The following is a 15,130-nucleotide window of genomic DNA, read 5'->3' as shown; positions in this document are numbered from 1 at the left end:
TCGATCAAAGTTTAAAATCAACATGTTGACTTTTTTATCGTTCTCTAAACTTTTCAAGCTTTTAAATATGAATCTATATTCATATTTATTTAAATCATATTTAAACAGAAAACTTAAAGTTTATTTCTACCGATTTATATCTTATATATTTGTCGGTTTCTCTCTCTTATCTTTATTCGAACAATTCGAATTACTTCAACATACTTGTTCTTAGTTGAATCCATATAGCTAGTAGGGGAACCTAATGGACCTATAGATCATGGGCTCCAACGATCCGAGATTAACTGGCTAAACTCTTTTAAACCATAGTTAATCAACCTTCGTTAACTAAAAAGTCATTTCACTAAAGACTCTTAGTTGCACTCCCCTCACTATAGATACATTTCTGTCCACCTGATATAACCATGATGGGTAAGTTGATCCTTCACAGGTTGTTCGTAATCTTGGTTCAAAACACTGTTTTGCCCCAGAGATTACATCTTGTTCCTTAAGACCCACTGATCCACTATTGAACAATTGGTTTAAGGTCCAACCTTTAAACCAGAATCCTTCTCGGGCCAATGAGAAGGTGGGACCCCTTGTTCAAGACTTGGATTCAGTCCTTAAGGGAACAACCTATCTACTATCCCAGAAGTGGGTATGAGTGAATTTCATCTTGTACCCTATGTCCCTAGCTATCCACTCGGTCTTACCCCTAAAATGGGAGGCTTATTGGGCCAGCAATGTTGAGCTGCCCTAACCTATGAAGATCTAAGGAAAAAAGTTAGTTTGCCCCTAAAGAGTATGCTCTCTTTATTACCTAAATTTGAAAAACCTTCTCCAATAGTAAAGAAGCCAAAAGATGAAGGGAAATAAAAATTAGGGTTTTTTTTATCCAAATTATATAAATATTTACTTTTTACATTTTACTTTCCCACTTTTCATCATTTATCAATTAAAATAATAATAATAATAATGCTAAATATGTACGACCTTACTTGAACAGGATCTGTTATATAGGTTGTACATCTGTATCCTTGAGTTCTAAAAAAATAATGCTAAATATGTAACGACCCAACTCCTTATACTAAGTCGAAGCCGTTAAAATTTCAAAAGATAAATAAAGTTTGTAAAGTCTGGATAAAACGAAACGAAACCTCAAAAATTTATTATTTAAAAAAAAAAAAACCTAATCAAAACTAATATGTGATATGTAAAAAAATATTAAAATCCTAACTCGGGCCCTATCTAATTTTAAAGAAATGAAATAACAAATAAAGAGTAATAAAAAGGCAAACACTCAAGGTCTAAACTCGGACATAAAGCGGAAGCAAGAGATCCCTATGGCTCGCAACGGTCACTTCTGGTCGCTCGCCAGCTTGTCCTTGCTCTTACCTTTGCCCCTGCCTGAAACATGAAATGGAAAGAGTGAGTATAAAATACTCAGTAAGGGACCCACTACTAGTCTCGCTAGGTGCCTGTTAACTTTCTATTAGAGTCCTGAAAATGGTACCCAATAACTGGCACGTTCCCGACACGTGCAACATATGCTCCTGTAGGAACAAAATTTTGTCTTCGGTGAACCAAGGGGAACACCTAGGACAAACTGGTCTGTAGCGAACCCGGAGGGAACACTAAGACAATCGGGTTGCGAGAATCCCATCGAATCACTCGAATCATATCTATATCCAAGCCAGACTGGTGATCCCATCGGACTACGCAGTCCTAAATAGGTGGTGATCCCGAAGGACACCCATGCAGGTACGACTCTAATAGGCTAAGTTAACATGCACCCTAACCATAGCTTACACATAACATAGCATCATCACGTCATCATGTCACATCCTTATATCAAAACATAATATCATATCATACCACAACATCATGTCATATCATCACATCAAATCGCATCATTATATATTATCATATCCTAATCAAACCACATGTCGCTATGCAATCTAGTCATCGATGTGCATAACCCAGAATGTATGCGATCTCTTAATTCTACTCGTAGAGCTAGTAGTAGAATCTCTTACCTGGAGATTTGCTCAACGAGTCCTAATCGCAAGGTCACGCTTTCCCAGCTGCGACGTCCTACTGGTTAGAAAACAAACTTCTCATAACTTGATCACACCCAACGATTAAAAACTCCAAACATTCTAATGAAGTAACTTACCTTAGGTCGAAGTTGCGACTTGATGTCACACCCCGGTCTAAGTTTTCCCCTCTAACCTAGATCGTGGTGTGAATCTACTCCTTAAACTCAAACCTTTCATATATAGGATTAGTAAAACATTTTCCAAGAAATTCTATAAAAATTTTGGCAGAGTCTCCCCTGAAAACGAACTAACCATACCTGAAAAATAGAAGAAAGACACACTTCTATACTTTTCAAAACTCAATTATCCTCGAGTGTGTCTCACCACACACTCATCCAACATAATCCAGAGTCCCAAACAAAGTTTATATTCAACTACGAACTAGTTACAAAGGAATTACAATTTAATAAAAGACCTCACAGACTCAAATTCTCATCATGACTCTCATTTCTTCTAATAACCCAATAATACAATAGAATGCATAAGTATATACTACACAATGAGATACTACAACCACTGCCAGGAAAGCACAACCAATGCTTGGTCCTAAACCGTTACCTAGAGGGGAGAAAACATGAGTTGAAACTCAATGAGTGGCAATTTTGTTTATTTTTCTCAAAAACTTATAAAACATACATTTAACGGTTTAGTTATAAAATCAACATCGAAATGATAATTAAAACATTAGAATCATGTATTACCATAAACCATAAGTAAGGCCAACAAACTTGTATCCAAACCAACCATGGCAAGGCATCTAAATATACGGCCAAAGATAGCTCGCACATGACTAAAAATCATGCCGCCAAAACTAGCTCACGCATATTTAGTACCCGCCACGATAACAACCTCCATCCAATCCGATCCAACCAATCCAATCAAACCAATCCAATTCATCCATGATAGCATACTAAGCATACGGCCCAAGGATAGCTCACACGTGATCCAATCTACAAAAAAACACACGGCCAAACGGAGCTCATGCATACTTAGCACCTAACACGGCAACAACATACCGCTCCTATTTGCACATAGAGCCACCCAACCATGGGTTAAGCTAGGCCCGAAGCCATGTCACAATCCTCCATCCATGTCCTCACCTAGGCTCAGGTTCTCAAATCTCTAGTCACGGCCTCTTTCAGCCCCGGAATCCCTGACGACTGTAGGTGGCGCTACGGAAACACATTCACGTAGTCTTAAGGGTAATCACCAACATCCATAATATCACATAATTCAAATTTAAAACCAAACATAGTTAGAAACTCATTTTCACATCATTTTCGATCTTTTGCCATCAATACATACTTTTAGAACTTATTTAAATCTAGTTATAAATCAATGAAGATTTTAGAAATCAGTTGTCATCCAGAACTTGTTTAGTAAAGTTGGTTTCAACCACAATTCCGAAGTACAAGAGTTCATGGAATACCGAAATTCATATTTGAAAACACTTTTGACATATAGATCATAAATCAATCATACAAGTAATCGTCACAATTACAGCGTACTATAATAACATATATAAATTTATAACGAAAATATTTGAAAATAACCACTCACAATCAATTACTCGATCCCCAGGGATTTTACGCTTTCCCCACTTCAATTTGGCCTGAAACAACGTTTAAGGTCACATCATTGTCTTCACTTAGCAAGACAACACAATAATCTCTAAAATTACTTCATTACGAGCATTCAAACTATTTTACATTTGTTGAGTCCTTACATTCTCAAATCTCCTTGGACTAGACTAAAAATCCACTTCAAACCTTTAAACTTCAAATTTAGATATTTAGATTTAAATCGACTATGTCAACATGAACCAACTAACTTTAAACTTCATAAGGCCACCTAGATCCATTTTATGTTTCTAAGGTCCTCAATTTGTCAAAGCACTTAGGATTAGACTAAGCCTTTCACCTACGAACCCTTGGACTTGAAATCTAGATCCTTAACCCCATGAGCATCCAAGTTAGTTCAAATTCAACGGGTCTTTTATGTAGATACAACAAGCTCAATGGATCGTTTATGTGGATTTATGTCCATTATATCAACAAGAGACCAACAACCTTAAGTACTTTTAAGATTTAGATTGAACAATCCCTCAAATGGTTTACTTTAGGCTATTTGGATCCTTAAACTTCAACTTAAACTCTTAATGCCACAAGCACCCAAACATGAGAGAACCAACTAAAATTTATTTAAACCATATCAAAATCACCTCGACAACACATTTCTCAAAATTTTCCAGATTCACAACATGAACTTCAAATGATCATAACTCTTCCAATACTTAACCAAAATACGTTTTCTTTATGTCAAAATCTTCATTTTGATGTCCTCTATAAATTATATGCAGGAAGGAAAATACGATTCCCAACAGATTGCTACAGAATTGGCCCGAAACAGAGAATATTCAAAAACGGAGTCTTCTGCTATCCCCTGACTTGTTTATAAAATTAAGCTTACTTCCAATGATATTTAGTTCACAATTTCTTCATACAAGTTGTAGTAAATTGAATAAGCTTTCCAACCATAATAAATAGAGATCCTAATTCCACTGGTACACTCCGAAATACAAGAAAAACCAGAGACCTCTTGATTTTGGGTGAAAACACTTGCTCTGTCTTTTGTGTGAAAATTCACCCAATAAACCTCATTATTTGCTTAAACTCTCTTCATAAAATTTGTTCGAAAATGAAATAGCTTTCAGAAAATGCAAATCTCACCTCTTATATCTTCTTGAGAAGCTCAAATCGAAATAAAAACCAAAAGTGTGCAGCGGCAGGACTTCTATCGACCATGGGCTGCTAGACGATGGAAGAGAAGGACGGTGAGTGTAAGGGAGCGATGGAGAAATAGGAAGAGAGGACCATGGGATGAGGGAATCGGCAAGGAGAAGAAGAAGAAGAAGAGGATTTTTTTTTTGAACTCCTCTCTCGAAGAATGGAGAAGGAGAAGAAGGGAGAAATTTTCTCTTTTTTCCTTTCTCTTTTCTTTTTATTTTTTTTTATAAAGAAAGATGTAAAATGTCTTTTATGCCCTCTACTCAAAACAAATCTTCAACTTTGGCCTTTTCCTTAGCCTTTCCATTACCTATTAAATTTCCAAATATTTAACAAAATAAAATTGCTCCAATGATTCAACCCGTGAAGAATTTACACTTGGATTTTAAACTTGTATTTTACAACTTAAAGAATATTAATATACATATAAGGAGAATGGAATGAGGGCTTACACTTGAGCTCCTAAGTCCCACGCACCAATATCAAATGAACCTAAATGCTCCTTGAGATAAATAATTTAATTTTAAGCCCAAAATTAAATTATTTGAGATCCAACAAATTTTAAATGCTTAACTGGACATTCCAAAACTCAATCAACTTACCAAAACTAGGTGCAAAGGACCGGAGCAGGCTGACGGCTCAAAGACAGGCGAATCGGCTCAACCAGAAGGCAAAAATCGGCTCGGCTCGTGCGCGCAGGACGACTTGGCAGGCGGCTCACGCGCGCAGGACGGCTCGACAGACGGCGCATGCATGCAGGACGGCTCGGCAGGCGGCTCACGCGTGCAGGACGGCTCGACAGGCCTTGGCACGGAGCGATCGGCTCACGGAGAAGTGGCGCAGGTTGAAAACCGGGTCGGTGGCGAGGCGCAGCTGTTCTGGTCAGGAACGGGTGTGTGACTCGGGTTGCGGAGGCGTGGCGCGGCTGTGCTTCGCAGGCTTCGACGACCGGCGCTCGACGTGCGACGGCGTGGCTGAGTGAACGGCTGGCGACGCGGCTGATTTCGTGGCAGTAGCTGGCGGAAGAACTCGGGCGGACGGCTGGAACTCGGCATGCAGCGGCTGCAAAGCGAACGGCTGGCCAACGATCTGGCACTCGGCGTGCGACGGCTGTGGAGCGACCGGCTGGCGATGTTGGTAACGGCGTGCGGCGGCTAGGGTTTCCTTTCCCCCTATTCTCTTTCTTTTTTTCTCTCTTTTTTGCACGGGTTCCAAAGCTCATTTATATAAAAGATAACCCAATATTAAATTCCCTTTTCCCTTTCCTTATTGTATTTCAAAAACAACCCAACCTCCTCTCTCCTCATCTAAATCTCACCAAACTTTCCTTTTTCTCTTTTCCTTTTTTTTTTCTTTCTCAAATAAAACGCATAATCTCTCCCCTCAACCAACCAAACATCTTTAATTTAACAAACTATATTATTTTTTTTTTCATAAGCCAAAACATTATTCTCATAATTCAATTGTTAAGTCCTTAAGTCCAATATGCCCCCAAACATACCTAGCCAATACAAACATAAATTCCAACTTAACAAAATTTGATATTTTAAACTTTCCAATAAAAATCAAATTTCCATGAGGTAAAATCTTCAACATTTACGTAACACCCAAAATCTCAAAATCGAACTTAAGATAATAATATTAAATTCCTAAATTTTTGGGGCGTTACAATCTTCCCTCCTTTGAAAAACTTTCGTCCTTGAAAGTTCTAATCCTCGAACAGCTCGGGGTACTGGGTTCTCATGTCCTCTTCTCTCTCCCATGTTGCCTTTTCAACTCTATGGTTTCGCCAAAGAACCTTGACCAGAGAAATTTATCGATTACGGAGTCTCTTGACCTCCCTTGCCAAAATCTCAACGGGTTGCTCCTCGTAGCTCAAGTTCTCATCAATTTGTAATGGTTTGAAGTCAACTACATGTGTCGGGTCTGTGACATGGAATACATCATGTACTACAGAAAATGATGGGGACAACGCCAAACGGTAAGCTACAAGGCCAATCTGCTCCAGTATCTCAAATGGCCCTACGAAACGTGGACTTAGCTTCCCCTTCTTCTCAAACCTCAGGACACCCTTCGTCGGTGCCACCTTCAGAAAAACCATGTCTCCCATGTCAAACTCGACATCCTTACACCGAACATCAGCATAACTCTTCTGTCTGCTCTGTGCTGTCAACATACAAGCTCTAGTCTTCTGTATGGCTGTATTGGTGGTCTGCACTAATTCGGGACCTAGCAGTCGTCGTTCGCCTATCTCCCTCCAACAAACAGGAGACCTGCAACACCTACCATACAGAGCTTCAAACGGCGCCATACCAATGGTGGCCTGATAACTGTTGTTATAGGCGAACTACATCAAATGAAAATGGGAGTCCCAACTCCCTGAAAACTCTAGCACACAGGCTCGCAGCATGTCCTCCAAAATCTGGTTCAACCTCTCTGTTTGACCATCCGTCTGAGGATGAAAAGCTGTTCTTAAGTCTAACCTCGTGCCCAATACAAGCTGAAGTCCTTTCCAGAACTTCGATGTGAAACGAGCATCTCTGTCAGAAACGATAGATACCGGCACTCCATGCAGTCTCACTATCTCGGTCATATATAACTGTTCCCACTTACTGGTAATGTAAGTGGACTTCCTTGGAACAAAGTGGGCTGACTTCGTGAGTCTGTCAACAACAACCCAGATCACTGTATAGCCCTTTAGAGTTCTAGGCTGTCCTGAAATGAAGTCCATCAACACCCTCTTCCATTTCCATCATGGCACATTCAAGGGTTGCAACAACCCTACTGGCCTCTGCCTAGGTGCCTTCATCTGCTGGCATATCAAACATCTACTGATAAAATCTGCCACTTCTCTCTTCATGTTCCTCCACCAACAGACACACCTCAAGTCTTGGTACATCTTCGTACTTCCAGGGTGCATAGTAAATGGAGAACTGTGAGCCTCGGTCAAAAGCTTTCTTGACTATACTGTCTTTCGGCACACACAAACGTCCCTCAAACGTAAGACCATCGTCAGAGGATATGGAGAAATCCTCACCTTGCCTTGTCTCTACCAAACGACGCTTCTCGACCAGGTAAGGATCCTTTAGCTGAGTGACAATAATCCTCTGTCTCAAGGTCGGCTGCACTGACAACTGAGCCAACAATGAAATAACCTCTCCTACTGAGACTGCAATTTTGGCTCTCTCAAAATCTCTGAGTAAGGGGGCCTGCTTCGTGATAAGCGCTACTGAATGTGCAACCTTCCTGCTCAACGCATCGGCTACTACATTTGCCTTACCTGGGTGGTACAGAATCTCGCAGTCGTAATCCTTCACCAATTCAAGACATCTTCTCTGTCTCATGTTCAGCTCCTTCTGGGTGAAGAAGTACTTTAGGCTCTTATGGTCAGTGAAAATCTGTATCTTCTCACCATACAGGTAATGTCTCCATATCTTCAGTGCAAAAACTACTGCTGCCAACTCTAGGTCATGGGTAAGGTAGTTCTGCTCGTGACTCTTCAACTGATGGGAGGCATAAGCAACTACCTTGCCCTGCTGCATCAGCATACAACCAAGTCCTTTCTTGGAGGCATCACTGTAGATCAGGACTGGTGCAGACACAAGCTTCTGCTTAAGCTCCTGGAAGCTACTCTCGCAAGCTAGGCTCCAAACAAAAGGAGTCCCCTTCCTGGTCAACTGAGTCAAGGGACTGGCTATACGAGAGAAGTCTTCCACGAACCTCCTGTAGTAACCTGCCAAACCCAGGAAACTACGAATCTCGCTAATTGTAGACGGTCGACGCCAACTGGTAACCGCTTCGATCTTTGCTGGGTCCACAGAAACTCCCTCACTGGAAACCACGTGGCCGAGGAAAGTCACCTTCTTCAGCCAAAACTCACACTTTAAGAACTTGGCATACAGCTTATTGGCTCGAAGAGTCTCCAAAACCTGGTGCAATTGCTTCTCATGCTCGGTCTCAGTCTTGGAGTAAATCAAAATGTCATCAATGAAAATTATGACGAACATGTCTAAGAAATCCTTAAACACCCTGTCCATCATGTCCATGAATATCGTAGGAGCATTAGTCAAACCAAACGACATCACGATGAACTCGTAGTGCCTGTATCTAGAACGGAAAGCGGTCTTAGGGATATCACTATCCCTGATCCTCAATTGGTGATAGCTTGATCGCAGGTCGATCTTAGAAAAGACAGTGGCTCCTTGCAACTGATCAAACAAATCATCAATCCTGGGCAAGGGGTAACGGTTCTTGATTGTCACCTTGTTCAGCTCTCTGTAGTCAATGCAAAGGCACATTGACACATCCTTCTTCTTCACAAACAACACTGGTGCTCCCCAAGGTGACACACTGGGTCAGATGAAACCCTTGTCCAACAACTCCTGCAGCTGTACCTTCAGCTCCTTTAGCTCAGCTGGAGTCAATTCTGTAAGGGGCCCTCGAGATAGGAGCAGTGTCTGGCTCTGACTCGATGGTAAAGTCTATCTCCCTGGGAGGCAGAAGTCCTGGAAGCTCGTCGGGGAAAACATCGGGGTACTCCCTTACCACTGGTTCGGAGGACAGGGAAACTTCTGGTTCTCTTGTATCTACTACGCTTGCCAAGATGCCCCAAGTACTCTGACTGTGTAGTTTACTAGCCTTCATGGCTGAGATGACCTTGGGTATACATACAATTCCTGTCCCCCTAAATTTGAAACTAGGCCCACAGGGAGGGTGAAAAACGACTTCCTTACCGAGACAGTCTATACTTGCATAGTTAGCAGACAGTCAATCCATGCCTAGGATTACGTCAAAATCCTACATGTCTAACACTAGTAAGGTCACATCTAACATCTGTTTTGCTATCTCTATCTGACATGCCTTTATCTTTTCTTGAGACAACAGAACCTCCCCAGATGGAGTAGAAACAGATAAAACACCACTCAATGGTTCTACTTCTAACCCAATATGTTGAACGAACACAAAGGATATGAACGAATGGGATGACCCAGAGTCAAACAGCACGAAAGCATAGTGTCCCAAGATTGGGAGCGTACCTATCACCACTGTACCGGCTTGCTCGGCCTCTTGACGGGTAGTGGCAAAAACACTTCCCTGCTGGGAAGTGGGAGGCTGGTGCGGGGTGGTTTTAATGGGTTTCTGAGGACAAGCGTCGGCGGTATGTCCTGGTTGCCTGCACTTGAAGCAAACTCCGCTCCCAGCCAAGCAACGGCCTCTATGCACTCTCCCATAGCTAGGACAAACGAGCAGCTCTCTCAGGGTTCTCCCGGCTGCTGCAAGCTCCCGACGATACCGCTAGAAGACACCTCCTGACCTCAGATTTCGCTGCGTGTCAATTCAGGCTGCAGCTCCACCTTCCTCTTCTGTCCAAGGGCTGACCCTCCGCCGGCAGCCTTAGACGAATCAGCTCTCTCATGCAGGCTCAAATCTAGTGCCAGGCGTAAAGCATCAGCATGAGTGGTTGGTCTGAGGGCTCGAACAATACCCTAGAGGTCTAGTCTGAGACCTCTGACAAACTTCTTGGTCCTAGCCTCCTCATCCTTCACTACATCAGGGGCAAAGCGGGACAGCATGTCAAACTCAACGTCGTACTGCTCCACAGTCATGTCACCTTGTTCCAAGTTCATGAACTTTTGCTGCTTCGCGTACTTTACGTTAACAGAGAAGAACTTAGCATAGAAGCTCTCCTTGAACTGCTCCCAGGTTATCTTGCTGACATCTCCACCCAGCATCCTCTCAGCAGTCTCCCACCACGCGGTGCCTCTGTCCTCCAGGAAGAAAACTGCGCACTGGACCTTCTGGTCCTCAGGGCACTTCATGTACCTGAAGATCTTCTCTATAAAGGTTAGCCACATCTGGGCCTTGGTGGGATTGTCCATGGATCCGTCAAACGCTTTAGGATTGTACTTCCTAAAGTCTCTCAGATGTTTGGCCTCAGTCGACAGTTGAACCGGCTTGAGCTGAACTCCCACAAGGGTTGGAGGAGAGACGGTCTGGGCTTGAACAGGGGCGGCCTGGGTCTGCTGGGCCGCGAGGAAAGGGGCTAAAGCAGCCTGTAAGCATGTCCTGATAGCACTGCTCCATCGCGACGAGATCCGCCTGGGTGACCGGTGCGTTAAGGTTGGCTACCTGTACAGCAGGTTGCTCCTCTAGCTGGGTACGTCCAGCTCCTCTGCCTCTCCTACCACCCCCTCGACGTGAACCTCTACGTGGTGGCATCTTTTCCTGAAGTTTCACCAGAAGAAACTTTTCACAAACAACCACAACACATATGCTAACTGCACTTATATTAACTACACCTATTTCATTCAGGCAAGATTGTGACTATAACATTCAGGCTAGAGACGAAGGGCCGCATAGCCGTAGGGGTAAAGCAAAACAAAACAAAACAAAACAGAGACTCACATCGTAAGTCAGTCTACAAAACCTAGAACATAGGCTCTGATACCAACTGTAACGACCCAACTCCTTATACTAAGTCGAAGCCGTTAAAATTTCAAAAGACAAATAAAGTTTGTAAAGTCTGGATAAAACGAAACGAAACCTCCCCAGATTTATTATTTTAAAAAAATCCTAATCAAAAGTAATATGCGATATGTAAACAAATATTAAAATCTTAACTCGGGCCCTATCTAATTTTAAAGAAATGAAATAACAAATAAAGAGTAATAAAAAGGCAAACACTCAAGGTCTAAACTCGAACATAAAGCGGAAGCAAGAGATCCCTATGGCTCGCCACGGTCACTTCTGGTCGCTCGCCAGCTTGCCCTTGCCCTTACCTCTGCCCCTGCCTGAAACATGAAATGGAAAGACTGAGTATAAAATACTCAGTAAGGGACCTATTACTAGTCCCGCTAGGTGCCTGTTAACTTCCTAATGGTACTCAATAACTGGCACGTTCCCGAACACGTGCAACATGTGCTCCCAAAGGAACAAAATTCGGTCTCCAGTTACCCAAGGGAACACCTAGGACAAACTGGTCTGTAGCATACCCGAAGGGAACACTAAGACAATCGGGCTGTGAGGATCCCGTCGAATCACTCGAATCATATCTATATCCATGCTAGACTGGTGTTCCGTCGAACTACGTAGTCCTAAATAGGTGGTGATCCCGGATGACACCCGTGCAGGTACGACTCTAATAGGTTAAGCTAACATGCACCCTAACCATAGCATACACATAACATAGCATCATCAAGTCATCATGTCACATCCTCATATCAAAACATAATATCATATCATACCACAACATCATGTCATATCATCACATCAAATCACATCATTATATATTATCATATCCTAATCAAACCACATGTCGCTATGCAGTCTAGTCATCAATGTGCATAACCCAGAATGTATGCGATCTCTTAATTCTACTCGTAGAGCTAGTAGTAGAATCTCTTACTTGGAGATTTGCTCAACGAGTCCTAACCGCAAGGTCACGCTTTCCCAACAGCGACGTGCTACTGGTTAGAACACAAACTTCTCATAACTTGATCACCAAACAATTAAAAACTTCAGACATCCTAATGAAGTAACTTACCTTAGGTTGAAGTTGCGACTTGAGCTCCTACTAGAGAAGTCCCACGCTCCAATATCAAATGGTTCTAGATGCTCCTTGAGAGAAATAATTTATTTTAAGCCCAAAATTAAATTATTTGAGATCCAACAAATTTTAAATGCTTAACTGGGTATTCCAAAACACAATCAACTTACCAAAACAAGGTGCAAAGGACCGGAGCAGGCTGACGGCTCAAAGATAGGCGAATCGGCTCGGCTCGCGCTTGCAGGACGGCTCGACAGGCGGCTTACGCGCGCAGGATAGCTTGGTAGGCGGCTCACGCATGCAGGACGGCTCAGCAGGCGGTTGCACGGAGCAATCGATTCACGGAGAAGGGGTGCGGGTCGAAAATCGGGTCGGTGGCGAGCTGTAGCTGTTCGGGTCAATTCGGGTTGCGGAGGCATGTCACGGCTTTGCTTCGCAGGCTTCGACGACCGGTGCTGGATGTACGATGGCGTGGCTGAGCGAGCGGCTGGCGACGTGGCTGATTTCGTGGCGGCAACTAGCGAGAGAACTCGGGCAGACGGTCGGAACTCAGCGTGCAGCAGCTGCGGAGCGATGGGCTGGGCGACGGTCTGACGCTCGACGTGCGGCGACTGCGGGGCGAATGGTTGGGCGACGATCTTGCGCTCAACGTGCGGCGGCTGTGGAGCGACCGGCTGGCGATAGTGGTGGCGGCGTGCGACAACTAGGGTTTCCTTTCCCCCTCTTCTCTTTCTTTTTTTTTCTCTCTTTTGTACGGGTTCCAAGGCTCATTTATATAAAAGATAACCCAATATTAAATTCCCTTTTCCCTTTTCTTATTGTATTTCTAAAACAACCTAACCTCCTCTCTCCTCATCTAAATCTCACCAAACTTTCCTTTTTCTCTTCTCCTTTTTTTTTCTTTCTCAAATAAAACCCATAATCTCTCCCCTCAACCAACCAAACATCTTTAATTTAACAAACTATATTTTTTTTATTTTTTTCATAAGCCAAAACATTATTCTCATAATTCAATTGTTAGTCCTTAAGTCCAAAATGCCCCCAAACATACCTAGCCAATACAAACATAAATTCCAACTTAACAAAATTTGATATTTTGAACTTTCTAATAAAAATCAAATTTCCATGAGGTAAAATCTTCAACATTTACATAACACCCAAAATCTCAAAATCGTACTTAAGATAATAATATTAAATTCCTAAATTTTTGGGGCGTTACAAAATATTAGTAAAATAAATAGATAAGTGAAAAATTAGCATCAAAATTAAACAAACAAAATAGGTGGTTACAACATGCCCCCCTTTGTTCACCCTTATACGACTATAGGATGGACAATGGTATAGACATCATTTTGTTCGGTTTCCTATATGAAATGGTCACTAAACTTATAAGAGAACTAAGCAGTTCTCAGCGAAGAAAATTAAGATGAAGAAAAAGAAGAAACAATGGATTAACATAAATACACACCACATAAACATCGAGGGCCAGGGATAAACAAGCGCCTCACGACAAAAAGAGAGTTGGAGACCAATGATAAACAATCGGCATCGCAGCAAAATAAAGTGTTGGGGGCCTAGGATAAACAAGAACCTCCACAGCAAAAAGTGTCAAGGGCCAAGGATAAATAAGTGTCATATGACAAAATAAGAATGTTGGAGGCCAAGGATAAACAAGCACCATAACAACAAAATAAAATGTTGGAGGTCAGGGATAAACAAGCACCTCAAGAGCAGAAGTGTCAAGGGTCAGGGATAAACAAGTGTCATATGACAAAATAAGAACGTTGGAGGCCAGGGATAAACAAGTGCCATCACAGCAAAATAAAACGCTAGGGTCCAGGGATAAACAAGCACCTCCATAGCAAAAATGTCAAGGATCATGGATAAATAAGTGCCACATGACAAAAGAGAGAGCGTTGAAGGCTAGAGATAAATAAGCGCCATCATAGCAAAATAAAATGTTAGAAGGGGCAATTTCAAACTGTTAAAAGGCATATATAAACATAAGTTATGCATGTATGCATGAGCATATTAATTGAATCATCACTTTCTTTTGTACTCCCAAAAGGTTAAAGTACAAAATAGTAAGAGTCCTTAAGTAATATTAGTTTCTGCTTTGAAAATGGTTTTATTTTAAATTTATTAGATTTAGGGTTTAATTTGGTTATAATTAAATTTTTGTTTACTATTTATTAAATCTATTATCGATTTGATATGAATTGATTATACTTGTAAATGGAAGAGTAGTTTGTTAAGTCTAATATTTATTTAACAACCTGTTTTATTTTCCAACTTATATTATTTCACAACCTGCATTCTCATATTTCACATAGTTTTGCTACTCTTATTATTGTTTATTTTTCAATTTCTATAATTGCAAAATGTATGAAAAATTCATTTGTTTTTAATTGCCATATTAATATAAAAATTTGATACAGGAAAGAAGTAATGTTTATTTTGTTGGGTTTTATGTCCTAAAACTCGTAGATAGTAAATATAATCAATTCACCATTATTAATAAAGTGTTTTATTATTATAATTTCAATAAGTGTTATTGATTATATTATTACTTGTCTTAGTAACCTAAACCCAATAAACTAACATCCTAAGTTGTTTGATGAGTCTTGAACAGTATGTAGAGACATACAGAGATCAAAGTTCAAGATCAGCTTAAAGGGTCTATAGTATAAGGTTAAGGTTAGGTACCTTATCCTGTTAAC

General features: G+C 41.4%; 1 long non-coding RNA gene across 3 annotated transcripts in view; it reads right to left on the bottom strand.

Annotated features, from left to right (window-relative positions):
* Positions 1–1,096: 1,096 nt before the first annotated feature.
* LOC103490983 (uncharacterized) overlaps positions 1,097–15,130 on the bottom strand; it is a 32,842-nt gene continuing 18,808 nt past the window's right edge. The window contains exons 6-9 of one of the 3 annotated variants that reach the window (XR_007821884.1): positions 3,639–3,690; positions 2,156–3,273; positions 2,016–2,076; positions 1,097–1,386 (exon numbers count right to left, since the gene is read on the bottom strand). This is a non-coding gene — a long non-coding RNA (uncharacterized LOC103490983). The remainder of the gene's footprint in view (positions 1,387–2,015; positions 2,077–2,155; positions 3,274–3,638; positions 3,691–15,130) is intronic. The other 2 variants (XR_007821885.1, XR_007821883.1) reach the window with 2 other exon arrangements.

The sequence above is a fragment of the Cucumis melo genome, chromosome 6, assembly GCF_025177605.1.
Source record: "Cucumis melo cultivar AY chromosome 6, USDA_Cmelo_AY_1.0, whole genome shotgun sequence".
Classification (NCBI taxonomy): Eukaryota; Viridiplantae; Streptophyta; class Magnoliopsida; order Cucurbitales; family Cucurbitaceae; genus Cucumis; species Cucumis melo.
This window is presented reverse-complemented; position numbering and strand designations above follow the sequence as displayed.